Here is an 11,937-nt window from a genome sequence, read left to right as displayed (position 1 = left end):
CCCCAGCCTCTGCTAGAAATACAAAGGCAGATTGTGCATTGCACGGCTCTTAATTGGCTGCATTCTGGCATTTCAGGGCCCGTCCTTGCTGACAAAACAGAGAAGAGCAGTTCCATTGCAGCAGAAAACATTGCAAGGAAAGAGATTCCTGTTCAGTGGGGGAGAGACAAGGTTGGACACAATTTGTCCAGAGTGACTCCAACCAAAGTGAGCCCCCCTCTCCTCCTGCTGCACTGGAGCCAGATGTTTGCCTTCCTGGGGCTTTCCCCTCCACCCCATGCATCTGATGAGGCTCCCAGCAGGCATCGTCATTAAATGTCAATGCGGGATGAAGATGAGAGCTGTTAATTGGCTTGCTTGTTGTATAAACAGCCTGGTGGGGCTGTTTGGGCAGTGCGTCTTGAGTGCCCAGCAGTAGATTTTGGGTGAAGGTTTTTGGGGAGCGGGTCTGCGAGGCCCTGTGTGAGATACATCACTAGAGGGAGTCAAAGACCTGCCTTGTGCTGCAGCTCGGTGCAACCCAGGAGCCTCCAGTGAGGGACAGGACTGCTCAGTTGCTGGTGTAGGGTGCATGGTACCCCCATGGTGGGCACAGAGCTGTGGTGATAAGGCTCCCCTCACTCACATGGATCCCGTTTGGTCTGCTATCCCAAATTCCAGCCAGGAATTCACTGTAGGAGAGAAGAGGTGAAATACCTTCAGTTTTTTGACCCTTCCCTTTCACCCTACCTGGTGGGTACTCTATCCATGACCTCAGACCTGGCAGCTCCTCCATCCACCACGCCGCTTCCCCAAACATTTGAGCAAACACGTTTCAAGGAGGTAGGAAACAAAACACTTCTTTTTGAGTCAGCTGAAACAGAAAAATGACCATCGTGAGGTGCGAGGAGTGCTTGCCAGCTAGGACAAGGAGGAGACACTCTGTGGGGTATGGTCTCCCGAGGAACGTGAAATACGCCAAGGTGGGAGGGGGATTTGTGGGGGTGGAAGGGGATGCCTCAGGAAGAGTTAGCAGTGATCTGTGGAAGAAAAGAAAAAAAAAAAAAAGGTTCAAAAAAGCAAGTGGGACTTCACGCCTCGTAGGACCGAGGCTGGGGTGTTTATATCAGCTCGACTCGCCTGGATTTTTATTCCGGCGGTGAACGTGTTCTGAAAACAAACAGAGCATCGAGGAGGAAACTTGTGGAGCGAATGTGACTGCTTTTTTGGTTGCTAAGCCATCTGTTCTGCTCCGGCAGCTCGCGGAGGGCCCTGCCACCCCTTCTGTGTCTGCACGCGCGTGTTTCTGCGTGGGCGCCTGGCGCTGGCTGGCGTGGCGAGAGGGAGTAGCGGGGCGGAGGGGGGGATGGATGGATGTACACTGGGGAAGCCGGTCGTTTGGAGCAAATTTGCTTGGGGAAGGGAGGAGGGAAGTTGGCTGTGGCAGTGTGTGCAAACAGAAGCGGCGGAGGGCAAGGCTGGGAGGGTGTCTGTGGGGCTGTGCTTTTCTGTGGGGTGTGTGCATGCGTGTTGGGAGCTAGGATTGCAGGATTGGGGTGTGGGTGTGATCAGTGCAAAGCACCACATCCCCACAGCTCTGCAGACGTCTGTCTGTGCACACCAAGGAGGAGTACTGCTGTGGACAGCTGTCCTCACACCCTTTCATGCCCCAGTCTCATCCGTCCTTGCCAGACGAGGCAGGTTTCCATAGCAGCTGACAACATCCCTGTCTCACCTCTCAGGGGAACAGGCCACAGCAGCTAAAAAAAAAGATAGGTTGTAGGGAAGAAACTACAGGGAACACAGCTGGAATTCGTGTGGTAGCCTTCTGAGGCTGGTGGTGGTCACCTCGGAGCTCAGAGCATCCAGGTACTGTTCAGAGGGAGAGCTGCCAGTGTCATTTTGCTGAACATCATTCCTGTCTACTCAAAGCAGCATAATTTAGGGAACAGACTTGAATGGTACCAGTAAGAGGGATAGTACTACTCTGTGCAACAGCTGGTGTACTCTGACAAAATGGTGGTCCGTTCTGGGGATAATATTACCCTTTTTTTAAGCATCCTTTTCTTAGGACAGGATTCTGGATGTTAGATCCACCCCTAAATAATCACAATCCCACCCCCCTTCAGATTTGTGCTACTGGAGGGAAAACACAAATATCTGTAGTGTCTAGTGATGATACATCAGTGCTCAAGTCTGGGCTACCATTCACCTCAGTGGTCAGAGATGGAAAAATGTGAGTGAAAACCTTCAGAAGCAAGGTGTTTGGCCAGGAGTCCATGCAGGACAGCAGGCAATTGGGCGCAATCAAAAGCAGCCAGGGTAACAACAGCATCAGGAGCATCTCCCACAACCCTTGTTGCAATGGTCCCTAAGTAAATAATTGGGGACACAAAGGAACTGACCCCAAAGTAAATAACTTGGGGACACAAAGGACTGACCACCAAGTCCTGCTTTCAGCTTGGAGATACCGTTGGACAGCTGCATCACAAACATCTGGGCAGGGAACTGCAGCCCACATGGCAAACAGAGCTGGCAGTGGGTCAGAGGCGACCCTCATTAGAAAGTTATCAGTGTTTTTCATTTTCATGTATCAGAACGGAGGAAGGAGACCCTTGAGAGAGCATTTGTACCAGCTGTGAGCTGCGTCAGTCTTGGGAATGCAGGCAGAAAAATAGGAGATTGCACAAATCAATACTGTTAATGGGGAGACTTATTGACTTCAGCACCTGAGATAGGGACGTAAAAATAGATTTAGGAGAAAGCAGTGGGAAAAGAAAATAAGTGGGTTCTGCCGAGAAAAAGAGAAGAGAGAAAAGCAAAAGAGGAAGAGTTTGGAAGAAGGAAAGCCATGAGAAATGGAGGGAGGCAAAGCATGTGTGTGTGATGGGTACTTTGTTTAAATGGAAATGTGTAATCTCCCCATGTATAGGCAGTGTTTGAGAGAACCTGATAGGGATTTATTAGAAAATAAAAATGGCCTAATTGAAAGTGAGTGGAGACAATTTGTATTTATAATAAGAGAAATCATCAAATAATAGAATTGTTTAAAATCTATTAGTTTGCTCCACACAGTGAGAAGAAAGTGTTGATTATCTTGCTATAGAACATATTAACAGGAGAGCCCAGCCTGCTGGTCCCCTATGCAGATTAAAGACATAATTTCTTGAAGCAATTTATTTTCCGGTGGGAAGAAGAGGGGAAAAAATGGAAAAATATGATAAAAGGTGCAATCAAGGCTTGGATTCTTAATTTGAAGACCTGCCTCTTATCTGCCTTCCTTCAGTCATTAGAAAAAATTATTCATTCCTTGGTTGGGTTTAAAGGTGCAGGAACAGACAGGGAGGCTGGGGAAAGAGAAGATATCGTAAGGAGTTCTGCTGCTCGTCTCTTGAGGTTTAAGTTATTGACAGCAGTTGCTTCAAATTCGAGGCAAATCAACAACAGGTTGTGAGGGGCAGCAGCAGAGAGATCTTGCAGCTCGGCGTGGAGGTGCAGTCTATCTAATCCTTCACGAGGACAAGAGGAACGTGTTGCTAAACTGGAGATTAATTTGGTGCTGAATAATTCATTCATTCATTCAGTTTATGTCTCTGTTAATCTGATCCTTATAAACCACAGCGAGGTGAGAAAGAAATGTCTCTAGTATTCACACTTAGAGTCCCTTACAATCAATGGGAATTTAGACGACTAAATAGAAACTTGGCAATTAACGATATGTTTGGATCTGGAGATGGCCGTTGGAATATGATTTCTCTGGCATGCCCACTGAAAAGGTCCTGCAGGTTGGTGTTTATTCCTGTTCTACATTTTTCTCAAAGAAAGGTCTAGATCCCGTCTTGCATATTTTCTGCTGACTTCATTGTGAACCACCTAAATCCATCCGCTATAGTCACAGGGATTTGACAGGGCTCCTCAACACTTCCAGCCTACTCCATCCTCGTGTCATCTGCTTCCACTCTTCTTATTTTTGTAACCAGACATCTCTCACCCCACAGACAAAACTTCGATCTCAAAACTGAACCAGAATTGAGAAACTGAATTAAGGTTACAGAGGAAAGAGAGAACAGAGTTGCAGTTGTGGTGGGACTGGCACTGGATGTCCAAAAGAGAGTTACAGCAGCCAAGAGATCCATGCTAAGAGCACTTCTGTGGTCTTGGCCACAGTAGAGGTTCTCCTTCTCAGCCTGTTTTCTGAAGTAGCTTTAGTTTTTGTCTTAAGAGACAGCCTAGATGTGCCATGGAATTGGTTCTGTAATGGGCCTGCCAAAGCGTTGTGTGCCTAATTGACACATCTTTGTGAGATAATGACTATTTTTGTATTTCCTTTGGATATATATTTACATAGTAATACCTTTCTAAGAGGCTTTTTCTGTTTGTGAATTTTTGTAAATCCTGATGTCCATAATTCAAGCTTTCAGTCAATTTTTTCCTTTTCTGCACCTATGATGTTTTCACTGTTTTTGGCATACCTTTTGTCACTAACACTTGTTGATTTATGTCCTTCCTTTCAGTTTCATTCTTTTACCTTTGCTCAGCATACAGACAATGTGATAAGGTCACTTTGCAGTGAAGAAACTTATTTTTCCTTTCATGATGCTTCAAGGGACATTTTCCTCAATATATCCTTTTATGATCTATCCCAGGCAGAGAGTGTGTCCCCACCTTCTAGAAAACACAAACAGTTCTTTTCCCACTTTATAGCTTAGCCAAAAACCTTCAAAAGTCATAAGTATCTTTCAAATATGGGTCACTCAAGCATATCCATGTGGATCCTACCTCTGATTCATCACCTTTAACTAAGTTTGTTAATGGGACTTGTTGCTATCACAAGCCCTGCTCATGTAGTATTTTATTGCACCCCAATCTGTGAGATTGCTCTTTTTTGGTTCCTGAAAAAATTGCTCTTTTTTTTTTTTTTTTTTTTTTTTGTGGAACAGTCCTGCTCTTGTTGGTTCCTGACAACTAGCATGCATCTCTTTCCAGCCATTACAAATGCATGTTTGCCACTTTTACCTGTCCAGTGAGGACAGAATCAACTGAAATTGCGAGCATACAAGAGGAAAGAAAACTGCATGACCAGAAACACATTGATACTTGGTTTACTGCAGATGGGTATTTATTAGAAAAACAAACATACATGAGTATGCAACACAGTACTCCCTCCAAATCCTTTTTCCATTATGAAGCACATGCCCACAGACATGTTCCCCAGCACTTCCCCAGCAAGGTGACGTGATGCCTGTAGTGTACTGTGCAGTGGGTGCAGTGCAGCGTACCCCTGACCAGCTCCCTCAAGTACCATCATGGCCCCTCTACCAACCCAGCAGCCCTCACCCCCTCACATCTCACCTCACCTTCCTTCCCTCAAGTGGCACCTGTAGTTTAATAGCCCTTCAACTCTTGTGACTGGGTGCTGCATTTCTTGGCCTTGTTTCCCAAGTTAGAAGTCCTCATGTTGATTAGTGTGACTGACCAGACTTGGTTCCCATCACTGCCTCACTTTCTTACCATCCCTTATTGCATTAGAAAAGGTCCTTGACCAGATACCTTTAAAGCAGCAAACACTCTACTTCTACATACCCTTACACTTCCCTTTTCTCTCAAGCTCTGCAGGTGGGAAGGGAAAAGAAGAGGGAACTTGATAGCAAAACCATATCAAAATGGCTGTGGGCAAAGGCACATGGGTCTGCAGCAGCTTGGCTCCCAGCCTATGTGATTTCTTGGTTATGTACATGCATTGGTGCTCATGGTTACCCAGACAAAAGGGGAACCCAGACATAATCTTCCTCCTGCCTCTGATGTTCAACATCATCTCCACAGAACAAATTGCACTGCTCCCAAAATCACTCCTTTTTTTTTTTTTTTAAACAGCCCTTTGGGGTTACATCTATTCTGTACACATCCAGGACAGTCTGGGCACTATTCTCAGACTGTCTACACTGCAATTGTTAGCCCACTCCCCTGCATGGCTCTGGCTTGTGCAAATCAGCAACTTGCTACATGAGGTTCACGCCTAGTTTGAGGGAAAGCCCATGCCAAGGGTCATTCATAAGGCACTTCAGTTCTGCTAGAGGGGAGGAGAGTTTAACCACATAATCATGAGCTGTTTCAGGGCACTTGGATTCAGCAATGAGCACAGTGAGCCTACAGCACTTTGACCAACACTTAGAGGATCAGCTCCATGTTCTGACCTGGTCACAAACATCCAGAACAAATCCTTCATGCTCTATCTCTGTTCACCCCTTGCAGAGGAGCCAACCAACCTGCTTTTGGGTGTTCAGTAGTGCAAGCTAGTGGAGAGATGGCAAGGATGGCTTTGACAACACCTCAAGACCAAATCTTGGCAGGGGATTCCACTGACCTCTGCAATGCAGCCAGGAGACAACACCAGAGTGTATTTCTTTTGTTCTTTGCTCCACTTCTTGCTTCACATATGTTTCTTGGAGGCAGAAGAAGGTAAGCCTTGCCCTCTGTCCTTTGCTAGGCACACGTGTGGGTGTGGGGCTGTGTGCGTGGTGTGGACAGACTTTCCTCAAGAGGCAAAAATGCTTGGAAAGGAGCTGAGAGAAAGATGTCAGCGACAGATTTGTTGAGGGGTGGGGGGCTGAAGAAAACCTGATATAACTGGGAACAGCAGCCAGGCTGGGCTGGGGAGACAGAAGAAGGGATGGTAGGGACTGGGGCTAGGGATCAGGCAGAGAGCAGTCCGTGTATCTCAGTTAATGCTCTCTGGCAGAGTAGCAATGCTAATGGATATTAAAAGTGTCAGCTTCAAGATTTAGCAAAATGGTACCTCTCCTGATGCATCTCATCCTGGCACACAGAGCCCAAAGCAGAGAGGGAATTAGGGCCAGCAGACTGTTTGTGCTGAGTACGGGGCTACTTTCCTCTTGTCAGGGAGCTTGTTCCCGTGACTCCACGTCTCACCGTGACAGTCCTGTGCAGTGCTGTGTGCTAACAACATGCCTGTTTCTAGCTGGGAAGCCATGTGCTAACGCTCACGCACATCTGTTCTCCTCCTCTGTGCCCAGTGGTTACCCTTGAGAGGGAAAAAATGGGAGACAGGTCCATCCCTCGAGGGGGAAGAGGAAAGTTGGGTATGGAGCCATCTTCCCATGCCCCATGGAGTGGAGTGAGGTGGAGATGTGGCAGGGGTGGTTGGTTGCTGGCTGGAGCCCTGTGGGTTGGATTTTTCCACCTCAATCTGATCTGCCCTTCCCTTGTGCCTGTGATGTTGTTTTTTTTTATTTTTATTTTTATTTTTTTTTTATTTTTATTTGTTTGTTTGTTTGTGGTTTTTTTTTGGCACAATAATGGTGACAACTGATTTCTGGTTTGGGTGCTGGGTGACACAACTTGGGTGCCATACCCAGACCTCATGTCAAAGTAAAACCCAACTGAGTTTTGTCCTACTGCTAAGCAGCCACAGCCTGGCTCAACAGAGCTGGACTCCATCTCCCTCTCCAGTTTTTCTTGGCCACGTTATGATTTGATCCATCTTTTCACCGAGTGGCTGGCTGCCTCACTGCCAGCCCTGCAGACGGATGGTCTTGTTACCCAGCCAGCTAGGGAGCACTGCCCCTGGGGCTCTGGCTGCTCAAGTTGTCAGTGACCCAAGACATGTGGTTTCCCTTGCAAACTCACTCACAACTGAAGATCAAACCTTTAAGCACCTCCCTGGCTTTCTCTGGGCTGGAAAGGAGCAGCGTACACAGAAATGCCTTATGCCTTCCTTGTGCTAATGCCCACTGTGCCGGAGGTGCCCACTTAAATTACACTCCAAATTACTAAATTACTGACACTGACAAATATTCCCTTACTTTAACCTGTCTCACTTCCAGTCAGTCTTATATTTTGGGTTGTGGGGTCTGGAGAGGCAGGGAGGCTGGCTCTGACTCTGTGTCAAGGTGAGGTTACGGGGACTTCTGGGGCATGCATCTTGATGTAGATAACCCAGATAATGTGGCAGGATGGTTCCCCAGTGGCAGCCAGCCAGTTCCTTCTCTCCTACGCTCCCTGCCTACCCCCTCATGGTAGTGAAGGGGAAGCAAGGCTGGCCAGGACACAGCCCACCCAGCACAATCCCCCTAGGTATGGAGTAGTCATGGAAAGAGGGAGTGGGCAAAACCTTAAAAGAATGAAAATGCAAGGAAGAAATGGAAAATGTTATTTCCAGTAGCCCCAACAAGAATAACATTGACATTGACATTGACATTGACATTGACATTGACATTGACATTGACATTGCATGCAAGCTCTGCGCTGCTACAGCAATTACTTCACCCCAAAAAGCTTCTGGTTCAGTAGATGAGGCAGCCCGTGAAGAACTGAAAGGGTTACTGCAGTATAATATCCCATTTTACAGAGGCAACATAATGAAAATGAAAAGATGAAATAGGTAATATCTGGCAACATTGGAGGCCTGAGGCTCAGCTTCCAGGGAGCAAATTCATCGCCTTAAAATTCAAGATGCAGTCTTGGCCTTCAGGTACTTAAGGGGTAAGGGTATGAAAAATCTTCCTTGTTTTCAAGTGTTTCTGAAGGAGTTCTTGTATGCTAGTTCCTCCTGGGAGTCAAAACCTCTCTTGAAGACAGCCTGGTGTCTTCTTGCCTCTAGTCTATGATCCGATGAGCGGACGATCACTGGTCAGGCTAAAATGATCAGGCAACGAGGGAGCCTACAGCAACATCTCTAAATAAACACGAACACAGACTGCCCTGGTGCATCTCCCTGTGGACCTGCCTGCTTTCTCCTCACTTATTCATTCATTTTTCATTCATTTATCCTCTTCTCCAGTCCTTATTTTGCCTGTGCTCCTTCCTCCTTCCTATCCTGGATTTCCATGTCTAAACAGGTTCCCCAGCCCTTGAACACCTCCCCAGAGGCCACGACAGTGCCTGAGGTGAAGAATCCCTGATCCCAAACACACCAGAGAGTAAGACAAGAACAGATTTACTAATCAGGCTTCTCCCCAGATGCTCAAGCCCTGCCACCACCTCTTGTCTCCCTGATGCATAGGGATGATATGTGCTGGACTTGCTCCTTGCTCAGACAGAAACCTCAGAACTGGTCACCACTGATGGGAGGCTGGCCTCCTGAATAAGGTGAGAGCAAACAGCTTTGCAATGTGAATTGAGGGTTCCTTCTCACATCCATCCCTGTATCTAATCTAGTTTTCTTCTCTCTAGGCATTATAGCCTGAAATGGGGGCGAGATAGGGGCTCTGCAACAGTAGAAAAACAGCTTTGCCAAGTGTCTATCCCCCAAAAGGCATTTGACCTCCTCACCTCCTCCAGGGCAAGAGATTTAGCAAATTGAAGTCTCTCAAATGGTTTGCAGAGGAAAAGCACATCCAGTAGAGCAAATCCCAGCTTTCTGATTACAAACTGGCTTTTTATTTATTTATTTTTTTAGATAACTCTTAATGCACTTGTCCCCTCCAAATGCACCTGCACAGCCCTGCACTGCTCTGACCACAAACTACAAACCCAGTTCAGACCCAGTGCCTGTCTTCTCACAGCCCCAGTCCCTCTGTACCCTCTCTCCCCATATCAGATGCCCATCCACACCCTCCTCATTCTGAACCCTTCCCTTTCCCAAGCCATTCGCAGCTCTTCCCCTCCAGCAACCCTGCTCCCAGTCTTCCTTCACAGCCTTCCTTCACGTTCATTTTCAAATTTTCAAAAAATCTCAAATTTGTCATTTGCCTTGTCTCTTCCCAAGCCTTCTACTCACATACTTCTGACCCACCTCCTCAGAAACCCACTTTCTTGCTTCTTCTTCCTCGGGAGCAATTCTGCCCTTTCTCCTCCACTACTGACGTATTCTCACTTATAAATAATGCTTATCACATCCTGAAAGGAGCAGAGGAAGAAGCCAACATATCTACGGGACTTGGTGGCCACAAGGGGAAAGCCCCCCTTTCTAATCTGCCGTAAAATATTTTACCAAAGCCTTATGAGTACCACTACAGGTAGGGGAAGAGCAACTGGAGCAAGAAGGACATACTGAAAGCATGTCTGATGAGGCGAGATGCTGAGCTGGTTTGAGCATTCTGGTCGCAGCAGCATGCAAAATCCCATTATGGCTTTAGTATGGTGAGTTTAATACACTGAACCCTTCATTGCTTCAGCTGCCCCTGCCAGGCATCTCTGAAATTCGTACCAACAGGTTTTCAATCTTTTAGCAATCCCCAGCTCACAGAAGCAGCCTGCCTGCACTGGGGAGGGGAGAGGATATATGCAGCAGCTCCCAAACCTGACTACAGGACAGAGGGTTTGCTAGGGGTTTTCTAACCAGGCTGGATGACTTAGAATCTCCTAGCAGCATTCTGAACTATTTCTAGCACATTCTGAGTTGTTGGTCTTTTTTTTTATTATTATTATTTCTTAATTAAAAAGAAAATAAAAGAAAAAATATTTTTCTGTATGTTATTACAAAGGATTGAGCAGAGCTGCAACTGGCACAGAGATATTTTGATCAGGTGCTGGGAACACAGGAGAGCAAGCATTTAAGGGAAGAAAAGTCTAAGAACACACTTTACAACAGGAGTTGAGGCATCTAATGGAAGGATTGCGTGGAAACAATGCAGATTCTCACTGTTTTGCTCTAAGCATCATGATACTTAACATAAAGCCCCATCACCTGGAGCTGGGGGAATCAAATGACATTTTCAATTCTCACATCAAATACAAAAAAAATAAAAATAAAGGAAGGAAAGAAGCAAGTTGCTTTCTCTTCTCCAGAGGGGCAAAATAGCCTCAAAATGTAAAACAAAGCAAGGGTCCCTTGGATATTCAAATGAGTTTTTTTTTTTTTTTTTTTTTTTCCAGCCCAGTTTTATGTTTGAAGAGCATGGTGATATTTTGGTCTAGTTTAGGGTAGAGAAGCCCTTTTCCACTGCCTCCCTTGAACTTCCTCCAGTCCCTTGGTATATGAAGCACACTATCCCCTGCTGAATGCCTTGTGGAGAGGAGGCCAAGCAGTACATTAGCTCCAGGATATTGAAATCACAGCTCCACAGCACAGTCCAGGGCTGCAGCAAGGAAAACAATAGCCAGATACTTGCAGAACAGAGCCCCCTTACAGGATGATAATGGCTTCAGGCTTGCAAGCCCTCCCTTCCGTTCCTCCCCTGATACCTTGCTGTTTATTCTGGGTCTATTATTGGCTCTCATTTTGTATTTTCCCAATCCTGTATAAGCTCAAGCACAATCACATGAAAGGAAAGGGATGTCTCTGGTGCAAATTCAGAGGGTTTTCTCCCACCCTGCTATCAAAATCACAGGATCTTATCCATGCAGAAAGTGCAAACGTGGCCCTCGCTGTGCAGCGCTGCCTCTGTCCTCTCTCTCCTGAGGGCCATTCCTGGGAACCCTGGGGGAATTTGGGATGTTTTTCCCAGTCAGAAGGCAGCAGGCAGCAGACAAATCACTGTTATCTGCGCCTCTTCCTTCTCAGGGAGGGCCGTGTGTCTTTTTCATTTAGGTAATAACAGGCTTTTGGCAGAGCCTCCAGCACAAACCCAAGCTGCAGGTGAGCAGCGGGAGCTGGAGAGCTTGGCTCAGGTTTTAGCAACTGTCTTTGCACGGATAATAGGGGGTTTTCCCCAGAGCTCTGCCAAGGCAGGCTCTGAGCTCCCAGAGCAGAGCCTGGCCAGGAAGCAGGGAGAGCAGGAGGAGCAGCACTGCTGGTCAGGAGAGAGGAAAGGGAGGTTGGTGAAGGTGGGAGAGCAGCGGCACCTTTATGGAGAGGACCCAGCTGAAGGAGGCACCATGGGGAGAAGTCAGAGGCAGAAGTGAGGTGGAAGGATCAGAGCAGGGAGAAAGTCATTCTGAGGGATGCTGGGAAAGAGCAAAACCGAGAAACATCAAAACTCTGGTGATGGCAGAAAGTCCAAAAAGTAGCATTTCCCAAGGACTCAAAATACTGGCTATCTGTATATTTTATGCCAC

Source organism: Aythya marila, assembly GCF_965140915.1.
Source record: "Aythya marila genome assembly, chromosome: 1".
In the NCBI taxonomy this organism is placed as follows: Eukaryota; Metazoa; Chordata; class Aves; order Anseriformes; family Anatidae; genus Aythya; species Aythya marila.
The sequence above is the reverse complement of the archived record's forward strand: the minus strand, read 5'-3'. Positions refer to the sequence as shown.